Source organism: Nicotiana tabacum, chromosome 6 (assembly GCF_000715075.1).
Source record: "Nicotiana tabacum cultivar K326 chromosome 6, ASM71507v2, whole genome shotgun sequence".
Taxonomy (NCBI): Eukaryota; Viridiplantae; Streptophyta; class Magnoliopsida; order Solanales; family Solanaceae; genus Nicotiana; species Nicotiana tabacum.
Window position 1 is genome coordinate 65394615 of NC_134085.1, and position 12606 is coordinate 65407220.

A 12606-nucleotide genomic window follows, 5' to 3' on the forward strand; every position below is an offset into this window, starting at 1 on the left:
TGAAATAAACCGAAAGTTAGGAAATTTATTTTGGGAAAATATTTTGTGAATTAAAAAATATTATTAAGGATAAAATAGTAAAAACTTTGGTCAAACTAAAAATACTTATAAGCTTAAAAGCCATATGTTGGGGGTGATCAACTTATGACTTATGACTGATTTTAGCTTATAAGAACTTGACTTATAAGTATTTTGGATGTTTACCAAACACGTACATAAGCCAAAAGATGCTTATAGTTTGACCAGCTTATCCAAACACCCTCTAAGGAAGAAGCAATAAAGGAGGAAATGCTTGCTTATTTAGAAAATAAAAACTAGTACTAACAAATAAAAAGCTAAATGGAAGGGAAAACTAAGAAAGATATGAGGTAAAATAGAAATAGTACAGGTTTTAGTCCTTTTGAGCAATTAGCCAACACCGTGTACTGTAGTGACTTCAGAACATTCTTAAAGTGGAACTCTCCCGAGTGTGGGCAATTAATCCACGCTTAAATATAACGCCCACTCCCATCACTAACACCATAGAATCCGAAGAAAAGCTACTAAATATTGCAATTTCGACCAATCATCCCAAGTTTGTTTGGCGGTCGATCCAATGTCTTCAATCCATTTTCTCTCGACGCTTGGGACCATTCAAGGGATGGCCATTAAACAGCAACTTCCGTTCTCTTTCGGACCAATTCTGTTCAAACTTCCCATCATCGTCATCTGATACGACATCGTTTGCTCCCGTGAGTATAGACTGGAAAGAGACCATAAATGCACATATATTCAAGGCTGACGTCCCTCGGCTAAGGAAAGAAGAGGTGAAGGTCGATTTGGAAAATGATCGGATCCTGGAGATCAGTGGGGAGAGGCAGAGGGAATTGGAAGACAAGGGTAATGTATGGGTCAAAATTAGATCAGAGAAATTCGGCACGCAGAAATATAAGGCGAAGGTCGGATAGACCGTGGTCGGACAGTCATTAATTGGCCGAGGTCGGATAATCATAATTAAGGCCGATGTCGGATAATCATAATTAAGGCAGAGGTCGGACACTCATAAATAAGGTCGAGGTCTGGCAGTGATGAAACAGCTAGTTTGCTTTGGAATACTCAAAAGAAATATTACCGAATATTCCCTTTAAATTGTACCTTTTTAAGATTTTGTATGGACACCCCCTTATATATATAGGAGAGGAGGACTTCCCAAAAAGAGGCTCTCTCTCTCCCTCTGCCTCTCTCTAGAAAATATGTAAACACATCTCTCTGGAGGATCTGTAATCACATATCTTCATCGAATCCAAAAGGGGTCCTAAGGTTCTTGCATTTGTCTATCATTTGTCTTTATCAAATGAAAGAAGATTCGTCTCACTCGAATTGGGTGAATCTTTTCCTCTATTTACATGTTATTACCACTTAATGTTACTTAATGCATCTTTATTTATGCTATTAAATCTGGCCATAATCCCAGTCAATATTTATATTCGACTATGTTTTTCTATTCATATTACTCATATCGAATCTAGAGTTAATTATCTTTAACTAGGATTACCCTTTCATCTTTGATTGATTTGTTCAAAAAGGTTTTAACATCTTTTGAGTCAAACAATTTGGCGCCGTCTAGGGGACTTTCTAGTTAAAATTTTAGTTTCCTCTAGATTAAGAATTACATAATCCTTTTGATTAAAAAGTCTCAGGTTACGGTCTTAAAAGGAGACTTGCAAGAGTCTTTTGGTAAAAATCTCTCTTAAAAGAGAATAATGACTCACCATTGACCAATGGAATGATTCTATTTCTTATCAACTATGTTCCTCTACTATTTGCTGATATTGAATTAAGAATTAGGTAAATCCTACAATCTATTACCATAAGTTGCTCGCTCAAATAAGCGGCACTAGTTGTTATGAGTTGTATTAAAGGAGCTTCTAGTTAATAATGAGGCAGCTACAACATCTGTTCACCTTACGCTTTTGCAGTGTTATGTTCCCCCTCCAACGTCGGTCCAAAAAACTTTCTATAAATAACTTGGTCTGACAACGTGGTCCGTCTGACATTCATTTCAGTACTCAACATTGCCAACTTCTTCTAATGGGCGGTTTTACTTTTATCCCAAAACCGCTAAAGCAAAAGTTGTAGTCCCCACAAGAGGCCTCGAAAGATATTCATGGAGTAGTATAACAACAACATCCCAGTGTAATCCCACAAGTGGGGTCTGGGGAGGGTAATATGTACGCAGACCTTACCCCTACCCCGAGGGGCAGAGAGGCTGTTTCCAGGAGACGCTCGGCTCAAGAGAGCAACAAGAGACAATATATTAGTACTATCAATAGACTCATAATAAATAACATAAAATACATAACATAAAATAAAAAATAACAACAATATAAGAAATATAGGAAATACGAAAAGGATGGAGAAAAGGATGTAAGGTATACTAATATCCAACAGATACAGGCTTGCATCAGTAGCTGATCAGTAGCATCCTAAGACTAACTCCTAAATTGATAGTCTCACTCTAGTGCGTTGTAGTAATATTCACAAACTACCCTCTAACCTACAACCTTAATGCTCGACCTCCATAATTCCCTGTCAAGGGCCATGTCCTCAGAAATCCTAAGTCGTGCCATGTCCTGCCTGATCACCTCCCCCCAATACTTCTTAGGTCTCCCTCTACCTCTCCTCGTGCCCACCACAGCCAATCGCTTACACCTCCTCACTGGTGCATCAGTGCTCCTCCTCTGAATGTGCCCGAACCATCTGAGTCTTGCTTCCCGCATCTTTTCCTCCATGGGGGCCACACCCACCTTCTCTCGAATATCTTTATTCCTAATCTTGTCCATCCTTGTATGCTGCACATCCACCTCAGCATCCTCATCTTTGCTACTTTCATCTTCTGGATGTGTGAATATTTAACCGGCCAACACTCGGCCCCATACAATATAGCAGGCCTAACCACTGCTCTATAAAACTTACCTTTTAGTAACGGTGGCACTTTCTTGTCACACAAGACTCCCGTTTCTAACCTCCACTTCATCCACCCCACCCTTATACGATGTGTGACATCCTCGTCGATCTCCCCGGTCCCCTGAATAACTGACCCAAGGTACTTGAAACTACCCTTCTTAGGGATGACTTGAGATTCGAGCCTCACTTCCACTCCTGCTTCCAACGGCTCGGCCCCAAATTTGCACTCGAGGTATTCCGTCTTCGTCCTGCTCAGCCTGAAACCTTTAGACTCAAAGGCATATCTCCAAACCTCTAGCCTCTCGTTGACGCCGTGTCGTGTCTCGTCAATTAGGACTATGTCATCAACAAATAGCATTCACCATGGCACCTCCCCTTGAATATGATGCGTTATGGCATCCATCACCAGGGCAAATAGGAAAGGGCTGAACGCAGACCCTTGGTGCAACCCTGTAACAACCGGAAAATGGTCGGAGTCGCCTCCTACTGTCCTAACCCTAGTCTTAGCTCCATTATACATGTCTTTAATCACCCTAATGTAGTCAACCGGGACCCCTTTAACCTCTAGGCATCTCCATAGGACCTCCCTAGGAAACTTGTCGTACGCTTTCTCTAGATCGATAAACACCATGTGGAGATCCTTCTTCTTATCCCTGTATTGTTCCATCATCCTCCTAATAAGGTGGATAGCTTCTGTGGTAGATCGCCCTGGCATGAACCCGAGCTGGTTATCTGAAACAGACATCGTCCTTCGCACTCTCATTTCTACCACACTCTCTCAGACTTTCATGGTATGACTCAGTAATTCGATACTCATATAGTTGTTACAGCTCTGAACATCGCCTTTGTTCTTATACAGCGGAACCATTGTACTCCACCTCCACTCTTCAGGAATCTTATTAGTCTTGAATATAACATAAAACAACCCAATAAGCCATTTCAAGCCTGCTCTACCCACACACCTCCAAAGTTCAACCGGAATTTCGTCTGGCCCGGTAGCTCTGCCCCTCCTCATCTTACGCATTGCCTCCATGACCTCATCGACCTCAATGTCCCTACAATAACTTAATTCATGGGGGTTGTTGGCATTCCTCAATTCACCTAGCACAATATCCTGATCCCCTTCTTCATTTAGAAGTTTATGAAAGTAGGTCTGCTATCTCCTCTTAATCTGGTCATCCCCCATCAAAACTTTGCCATCATCATCTTTTATGCACCTCACTTGGTCCAGATCCCGAGCTGTCCTCTCTCTCACCTTAGCGAGTCGGAATAACTTCTTCTCCCCTCCTTTGTTCCCTAGTTCCTCATACAGACGAGCAAACATTGTCGTCTTAGCCTCCATTACTGCCATCTTCGCCTCCTTCCTAGATACCTTATCTCTCACTGTTCACTCTCTTCTACTCCTCTCCAGAGCTCCCTACGAACCGCAGGTACGCTGCCTTCTTCGCTTCCACTTTATCTTGGACAACTGCATTCCACCACCGGTCTCCTTTGTGGCCACCGGTGTGGCCCGAAGATATCCCTAACACCTCTCTCGCCGTCTTCCTTATACAATCAGCTGTCGTCGACCACATAGTGTTTGCGTCCCCACTACTTCTCCAATCTCCCATTGCCGATAACCTTCCTTCCAACTCCTGAGTTTTATCCTTAGTCAAGGCGCCCCACCGAATCCTCGGACAGCCTCGTACTGACCTCTTTTTCCTCCTTATCCTAATACCAATGTCCATCACCAAAAACCTATGTTGTGTTGCTAGAGTCTCACCTGGGATAACTTTGCAATCTTCGCACAACCTTCTGTCGCATCTCCTGAGGAGGAGATAGTCAATCTGAGTCTTCGCCACCGAACTTTTGTAATTAACCAAATGCTCATCCCGCTTCGGAAAACTTGAGTTCACAATCACTAGATTGAATGCCTTGGCAAAGTCCAATAGTGAAGTGCCCCCTCCGTTCCGCTCCCCGACACCAAAGCCGCCATGCACCTCAGTATAACCAACTACAGACGACCCAATACAACCATTGAAATCTCCTCCTATGAATAACCTCTCCAAAGGCGGAATACTACGAACGATGTCATCCAACCCCTCCCAAAAATGCCTTTTAATATCCTCATCCAAACCTACTTGTGGCGTGTACGCGCTAACAACATTTAAAGTGCACTCACCCACCACTAATTTAATAGTCATTAGTCTATCATTCACCCGCCTGACCTCTACCACCAACTCTCTAAGATGGTTATCTACCAGGATACCCACTCCATTCTTACCCTTCAGGACTCCAGAGTACCATAATTTATACCCATCCATGTTTTTCGCCCTCGATCCAACCCACCTAGTCTCCTGGACACACGCTATATTAATCTTCTTCTTCTGAAGTATCTTCGGCAACTCTATAGACTTACTTTTTAGCGAACCTATGTTCCATGACCCGATTCTCAACCTATAGGCTCCCTTGCCCCGTCTACCTCCCTTACCTCCCATCCCACACCCTGACCCCGTCCCCACACTCTGCCCCACCCGAGGACATGCCCTTAATCTATCATCCCAGATTGCAGCCACTACACCTACGACAAATCTCAAGAAGACTTACTAGTCACAATGAACAACGAATCAAACTAGAAGGAAACAAGTGACTACAAGTACACTAGTTGAATAATTGAACTATTGTGAACCAAAGTAGCATCAATTTAGCTAACACCAAAAGGGAAATAGTAGAACAGGAGGTACCAACTCCCGAAAACCAAACCTGTCTTGGTTTGTTGTACTTGATGTAGTTTCACACTCACGCACCGCTTATCACCGCCCGTTGCGGATGCTCGTCCTGGTTGCTCTCCTTTGCTAGTGCTCGTGCGCCCAACTTGTCTCCACAACTTCGAGAATTTCCCTGAAAACATAGAAATACCACGACCCAAAAACCAAAAAGGGTTGTCACTGCTACCACTGGTGTAGCCCTGATAGTAGTAGAGGAAATGTAGGGAAAAAGCAGAGAACTACACAAATATCTAATGAAATATATTGCCAGAACACTTGATAACTACTATAAATTAAGAAATAATGAGTATTATTCTATAAATTAAAACAAATCGAAATTATACTAGTTAAATTTAAAAAATCATTTTTTTTATTAGTTGCAACAGAAGAAGACGACACAAGTCAACTGTTGTTCGGAGCTTATATTTTCAAAATATTAATTAATTCTGAAAAAGAAATCTAGTGAAAAACTCTGTTGAAAAAGATTTAGCAAATTGGAGCTAGAAACTTACCACAGAGATAGATCTGAGCTTGGATGAAGCAGATCGGAGATTTTTAGAAGCTAAAAAATATAAAACGAAAACATAAAAGGGGAAAAAATTATTTAAATATAAAGAGAGATATTTGCGGTGGAAGGTATTAGTTCTTACAGTGGAAATGGCGTTCATAGCGGCTCAATCAATGAAGAAAGAAAAATACGTTCGATAACAGTAAATAGATGAGGCTAAAATCATGTAATCAAAGCAAGAAAAATAAATAACAAAAAATAGACCAGAAGTCACATGGAGTAGTATATATAGTTTAAATAATTATTGCGTATTATTAATGATATAAGTAAATCTTTTTAATTGCTCGCTGCTTATTGTCAGAAATCATTAACAGCATAGTTTCACATTTTATATTGTGCTTCAAGGACTAATGAAAATGCTAAATGCTAGACAATTGAAACAACACTTACTTCCCGTTTCTTTACTCTTGTTCGCGCCAACTTGAATAAGCTTTATTTAGAATACTACTACCTTTGTATGACTTCTTCTTTCAAGACCTCTGTAAGTTGACGTGTTTAGTGGCTCTGTAAACACAAATTCTCACAAGATTGTCACTTTGAAAAGCGATGATTGGTTAAGTAATTTTCAATTGAAAATGAAATAGTACAACACATTGATCCAAAAAAAGGGTTAACAACTTCTTATCACCGGGGATATTATAAGGCGCAGGTACTACCCAGCTTTCTCCAACTGGACTTAAGCTAAATCGAGGACAGGCCATGCCCGTTTCAATTCCAGCGGGTGGGTCAGATTAATTATGGGGTCGGATTTTTCGCTCCCAAGGTTCAACTACAGGTAAATTCACTTGCATCACAGGTGATTGCGGTTTCAGAAAACTTGAGTGCACCGGCGGAGTAGTACCATCGGCGACACTAGCAGAGTTCACTCTCGACGACGCCGGTGGCCTTGATTTCTATGACGTTAGCCTTGTGGATGGTTATAACTTGCCTATGCTAGTGATCCCACAAGATGGAGTCGGCGCTGGGAACTGTACCGCAACTAGGTGCGTTGTGGACCTTAATGGGCCATCACCGGTCGAGCTGAAGAAGATGAGTACCGGCAACGACGAAGGTGGCGGCGAGTGCGTTGCACGCAAGAGCGCGTGTGAAGCGTTTGGGGATCCGAGATATTGTTGTAGTGGGCCCAATGCTACGCCTGATACATGCATGCCGACGGATTACTCGGAGTCTTTCAAGAGTTTATGCCCACGCACTTACAGCTATGCGTATGATGATGGAACCAGCACCTTCACTTGTGCTTTTGCTGATTATGTCATCACATTCTATCCCACTCCTGCTGCTAGGAACACCAATAGAAAATATGTGCCTCAAAGTCTATGGGTACATGAGTATGTCACAGGCTGTCTCTTCCCTCAGCAATTTCAAACTCAACCACTACATGAAGATCCCACCTCGATCAAGGTTCTTGGTTCAGTTTTTAGGACCAATAATTTTCGGAACTATCAACATATTTCCATAGCCTCTACAACAACAAACCCAATTGTAGACATAAAACTTTAATAAAGCAGACAATCAAGCCAAATTGGTAGCGGCCACGGAAAGCACAACCAACAAAGGGAACGTGATCAAACCAAGGTAACGAATGCTTTTATTTTTGTTTTAACTGACTATTTCTCCAAGTGGAATAAAAGTAGGGGCAGTCCCCTAGGAAAGACATCATATTCTCCAATACAAGCAAAATTAAGCGAACTAGGACTCCTCCAGGAAAGGCATCATATTCTCCAATGCAAGCAAAATTAATCGAACTGGGACTCCCACAGGAAAGGAATCATATTCTCCAATGCAAGCAAAATTAATCGAACTGGGACTCCCTCAGGAAATGCATCATATTCCCCAGCACAAGCAAAATTAAGCAAATTGGGACTCCCCCAGGGAACACCCTTTAAGGCCAGGGGCCTTTACCAAAAGAAGATTTCGACATCAACCGAACAACGACGGGTTAACATTTTGACAAGTTTGAAATAACACCCTATAAGGCCAAGGGCCTCCGCCAAGAAGAAGAGTTTGATCTCGATCGAGCGACAACAGGTTACTATTTCGATACGCTTGAAATAAAACCCTTTAAGGCCAAGGGCCTTCGCCAAAAGAAGAGTTCGACCTCAATCGAACGACTATGGGTTAACATTTCGATAAGTCAAAATAACACCCTTTAAGGCAAGGTCCTTTGCCAAAAGAATATTTCGACATCAACCGAACGACGATGGGTTAACATTTCGACAAGTTCGAAATAACACCCTTTAAGGCCAAGGGCCTTCGCCAAAAAAAAGAAGAGTTGGACCTAGATCGAATGACGACGGGTTAACATTTCAATAAGTCGAAATAACACTCTTTAAGGCCAAGGGCCTTCGTCAAAAGAAGATTTTGACATCGACCTAACGACGACAGGTTAACATTTCGACAAGTTCGAAATAACACCCTTTAAGGCCAAGGGCCTTCGCCAAAAGAAGAGTTCTACCTCGATCGAACAACGACGAGTTAACATTTCGATATGTCTAAATAACACCCTTTAAGGCCAAGGGCCTTCGCCAAAAGAAGATTTCAACATCGACCGAACGACGACGGGTTAACATTTCAACAAGTTTGAAATAACACCCTTTAAGGCCAGGGGCCTTCAATAAAAAAGAAGAAGAGTTTGACCTCGATCGAATGACAACAGGTTAAAATTTCGATAAGTCGAAATAACTCCCTTTAAGTCCAAGGGCCTTTGCTAAAAGAAGATTTTGACATCGACCAAACGACAACGGGTTACCATTTCGATATGTTCGAAATAAAACCCTTTAAGGCCAAGGGACTTCGCCAAAAGAAGAGTTCTACCTCGATCAAACGACGACGGGTTAACATTTTGATAAGTCGAAATAACACTCTTTAAGGCCAAGGGCCTTCGCCAAAAGAAGATTTCGACATCGACCGAACGACGACGGGTTAATATTTCGACAAGTTCGAAATAACACCCTTTAAGGCCAAGGGCCTCCGCCAAAGAAGAAGAGTTCGACCTTGATCGAACGACGATGGGTTAAAATTTCAACAAGTTCGAAATAATACACTTTAAGGCCAAGGGACTCCGCCAAAGAAGAAGAGTTCGACCTTGATCAAATGATGACGGGTTAACATTTCGACAAGTTTGAAATAACACCCTTTAAGGCCAAGGGCCTCCGCCAAGAAGAAGAGTTCGATCTCAATCGAGCGACGACGAGTTACTATTTCGATACGTTCGAAATAACACCCTTTTAGGCCAAAGCCCTTCGCTAAAAAGAAGGGTTCGACCTCAATCGAACGAAGACGGGTCAATATTTCGACGAGATCGAAATAATACCCTCTAAGGCCATGATCCTTCGCCAAAAAGAGTGTCCGACCTTGATCAGACAATAACGGGTTGATATTTCAATAAAAGTTCGAAACCGCATCCTCGAGGCTACAAGCCATCACCGAAGAAAATTCGAAATTTTTCTAAGGCCAAGTGCCGTCAGAAAATATAAAGGGAAAGAAAGACCGGGACTCGCCACGTGGGAATCTACCTTGCACCAAAGTCGCGAAAAGAAAAAACATAGGAAAGTACAAGGCGAATAACAACGAAAAATTCTTCTTTATACAAAGTCACTGCGCAAATAGGTGCAGATTACATATGGCCTGGATCAATAGTCAAAACAGACAGCTATCTTTTCACTCAGTGTCACTATCGCCACCCTCTTCACCACCATCTCTAAAAAAAATTCCCTCGGCGTCGGCACCCTCAGCCGCAATCCATACTAGTTGTGAGCACGTGATTTTTGCCCTATACGAATTACTACCACAAATTCAAAACAAAACAATTTTTCCCATTGTTTGCAATTTTGTGGATTTTTGTGGTATTTTCTGCATTTGTCTGTGCATGTTATTTTATTTAATTAATGAAAAATACAAAATATGTTGCATTTTCATTTAGTATTTAACTTTGTATTTTCGAATTAAGTAGTAAATTAGTTGTTTTATAAGAATTGGAAAAATCACAAAAAATAGTTTATTTTTGCTTTTTAATTCTTGAATTTTGGTAGTTTTCCTTTAATTTGGCTTTAATTAATCGTAGTAAGTATTGTTTGTAATAATTAATTTGATTAGATAATTTGGATTAGGAATTAATTTAGCTTTATTTTTTTAATTTTAATTTACAAAGAAATTAAAGAAAAAAAATTGAAAAGGAAAAGGAAATAGAAGAGGAAAAATCTGTTTTGGGCCAAAATCAATTCATTTTCCCCCAGTCCAATTAAAATTCCCAAATACCCACCCGACCCAGCCCAAAACCCACTCCATACCTGGTCTAGTCCCCACATCGACCAAACGACCCCGTTTGAAGGCCCCTCGATCTGGACCGTTGATTTTATTTAATCGGACTGTCCGAAAGTAAGGGTCCTTTTAATATTTATATGCCCAAATGCCTACCCCCCCCCCTCCCCGTTTCATCTCTCACCTTGCACTCCCAGAGACCCCTTCGTCTCTCTAAATCGCCACCGCCAGCCACCCGCCGGAAATCGCCTACAGCGGCGCCCGGCCACCAATCCGCCCCAAAATTACACCCTAGAACCACCTCACTCCCCTCATCTCAAATCCCCACTCCGTTGTCTTCAAATTCCCCCAGAACTCCTCGAATATTAGATCTAGAGTGAACCCTAAAACCCCATAAAATCAAACCGGCAAGATGGTTGGGAATTTAAGGTCGAATTTGACCTTAATCGCATATTTTCAGTCAAGAACACGCAATTAGGGTCTATGTCGGCCATAATTTGAAGAGTCCTCAAAGATCGGTCCAAGTCGGTTGTCCGTTCAATTTCGTAGGTATTCCCGACTTTTTCTTTTCCATTGTTTGTATTGTTATCTTCTTTTATTTTTTTTCTTTCATTCCGTTTTCTCAAAAATCTTTCTTCTAAATGTTGCTTTTTACCGCTTTAATATTGTTTGGACTGTATATAAATTGTTACGAGGCTCGGACAAGTTGCAAAGCCAGTGAAGCTTCTGTATTCCCGGTACGTTGCCCCCCTCGGCTCGAGTTGTCCGCTCGGGTAAACCAGTTCTAGAACAAATAAACCCAGGTTTTTAAACCTAGAATAACATAGCTTCATGCCGAATCCCTAGTAGGAACGCTTGTTTTGCATCACGTGCATCTGACTTTGGGGACTCAACACAGTGGTTGGGTCCGTCTAGGACAGGTGTACCCAAAATAACAGACCATCTTGATGCATCCTATGTGCTACATGTTGCATTTCTTCAAGGGTAAAAGGGTCATTTGGCAGACCAATGATAGTTGAGGGCAAATTAAAAAAAAAGAAAAAAAAGGAAAAAGAGAGGGTGAAGTGTGAAGATAAAGAGAGTGGGGCCTAATTATGTTTTCTGTCACATTTTTGTTAAGAAAAAAAAAGAGCTTGAAAATTCAAAAAAAAAAAAGATTTTGCACTTTTTCATCATTTTCCGAAAAATCAAAAATAAAAAAAAAGGAAAAAGAAAATCCAAAAAAAAATATGTTGCATGTTTCATCATTTTCAAGGAAAAGGTAAAAAATATATTTTCTCTAAATTAGTTGTTTTTGTTTTAATTCTCGCCCGTATCCAATCTGCCCGAACTACGCATACCTGATTCTTGTCTTTCAGGGCGTGATACGTAGACAACCTACATAGGGTCCGGTCTTCCTGGTAAATCTTAGGTTCTTGGCCTTGCGGGGTCTTAGCCAAAATTTTGCACTTCTAGCCATCTTTTGGCCGAATAAGTCATTTTGCAAAAATAACCTCAATCATGTCTTGCATGTGTCTAACAAGGAGTGTTATTATGTCACATAGTGTTGGTTAAAGTTTTCTCATACAGGTGTGGGTCTATTTACCGGAGTTTGAGCATGACAGACACCCCGGGACCATCTAGTCAGGATCGCTCATCCAGGAGTTGCTTAAGGAGATTTTTTTTTGTTGAGTCTGTTTTTATTTTATGTCATCTTTTACCTTCTAGTTTTGTACAGTAATATCTAGTTTTTTGTTATTGTATTTCTTATTTTGTATTTGAAAAAAAGGGTAATAAATCAAAAACCCAAAAAAAAAGAAATTTTGCGTTTTTATATTTTTATTAGATGTTTCTTTAGAATACTAACTCTAGAAGTTCAAAAATCTTTTGTGGTTTTTCATTTAGGAAATTAATGTCTAGAACTCAAAATAAAAATTGCCTTTATATTTTCTTTCGTATATTAGGACTAAAAATTCAAAAAAAAAAGAGATTTTTCTTTTAATACCTCTTTAAAAGTTTTCTTTAAGATTTTAGTTCCAAAAATCCAAAAATGATTTTCTTTGGAGGTGCTTCTTTGGGAAATTGATGAAAAATTAAAAAAAAACC

The 12606-nt window shown here is 40.7% G+C and overlaps 1 pseudogene; it reads left to right on the forward strand.

Moving 5' to 3' along the window:
- Positions 1-339: 339 nt before the first annotated feature.
- On the forward strand, positions 340-12286 carry LOC107807032 (thaumatin-like protein 1b; annotated as a pseudogene).
- The last annotated feature ends 320 nt before the right edge of the window (positions 12287-12606 follow it).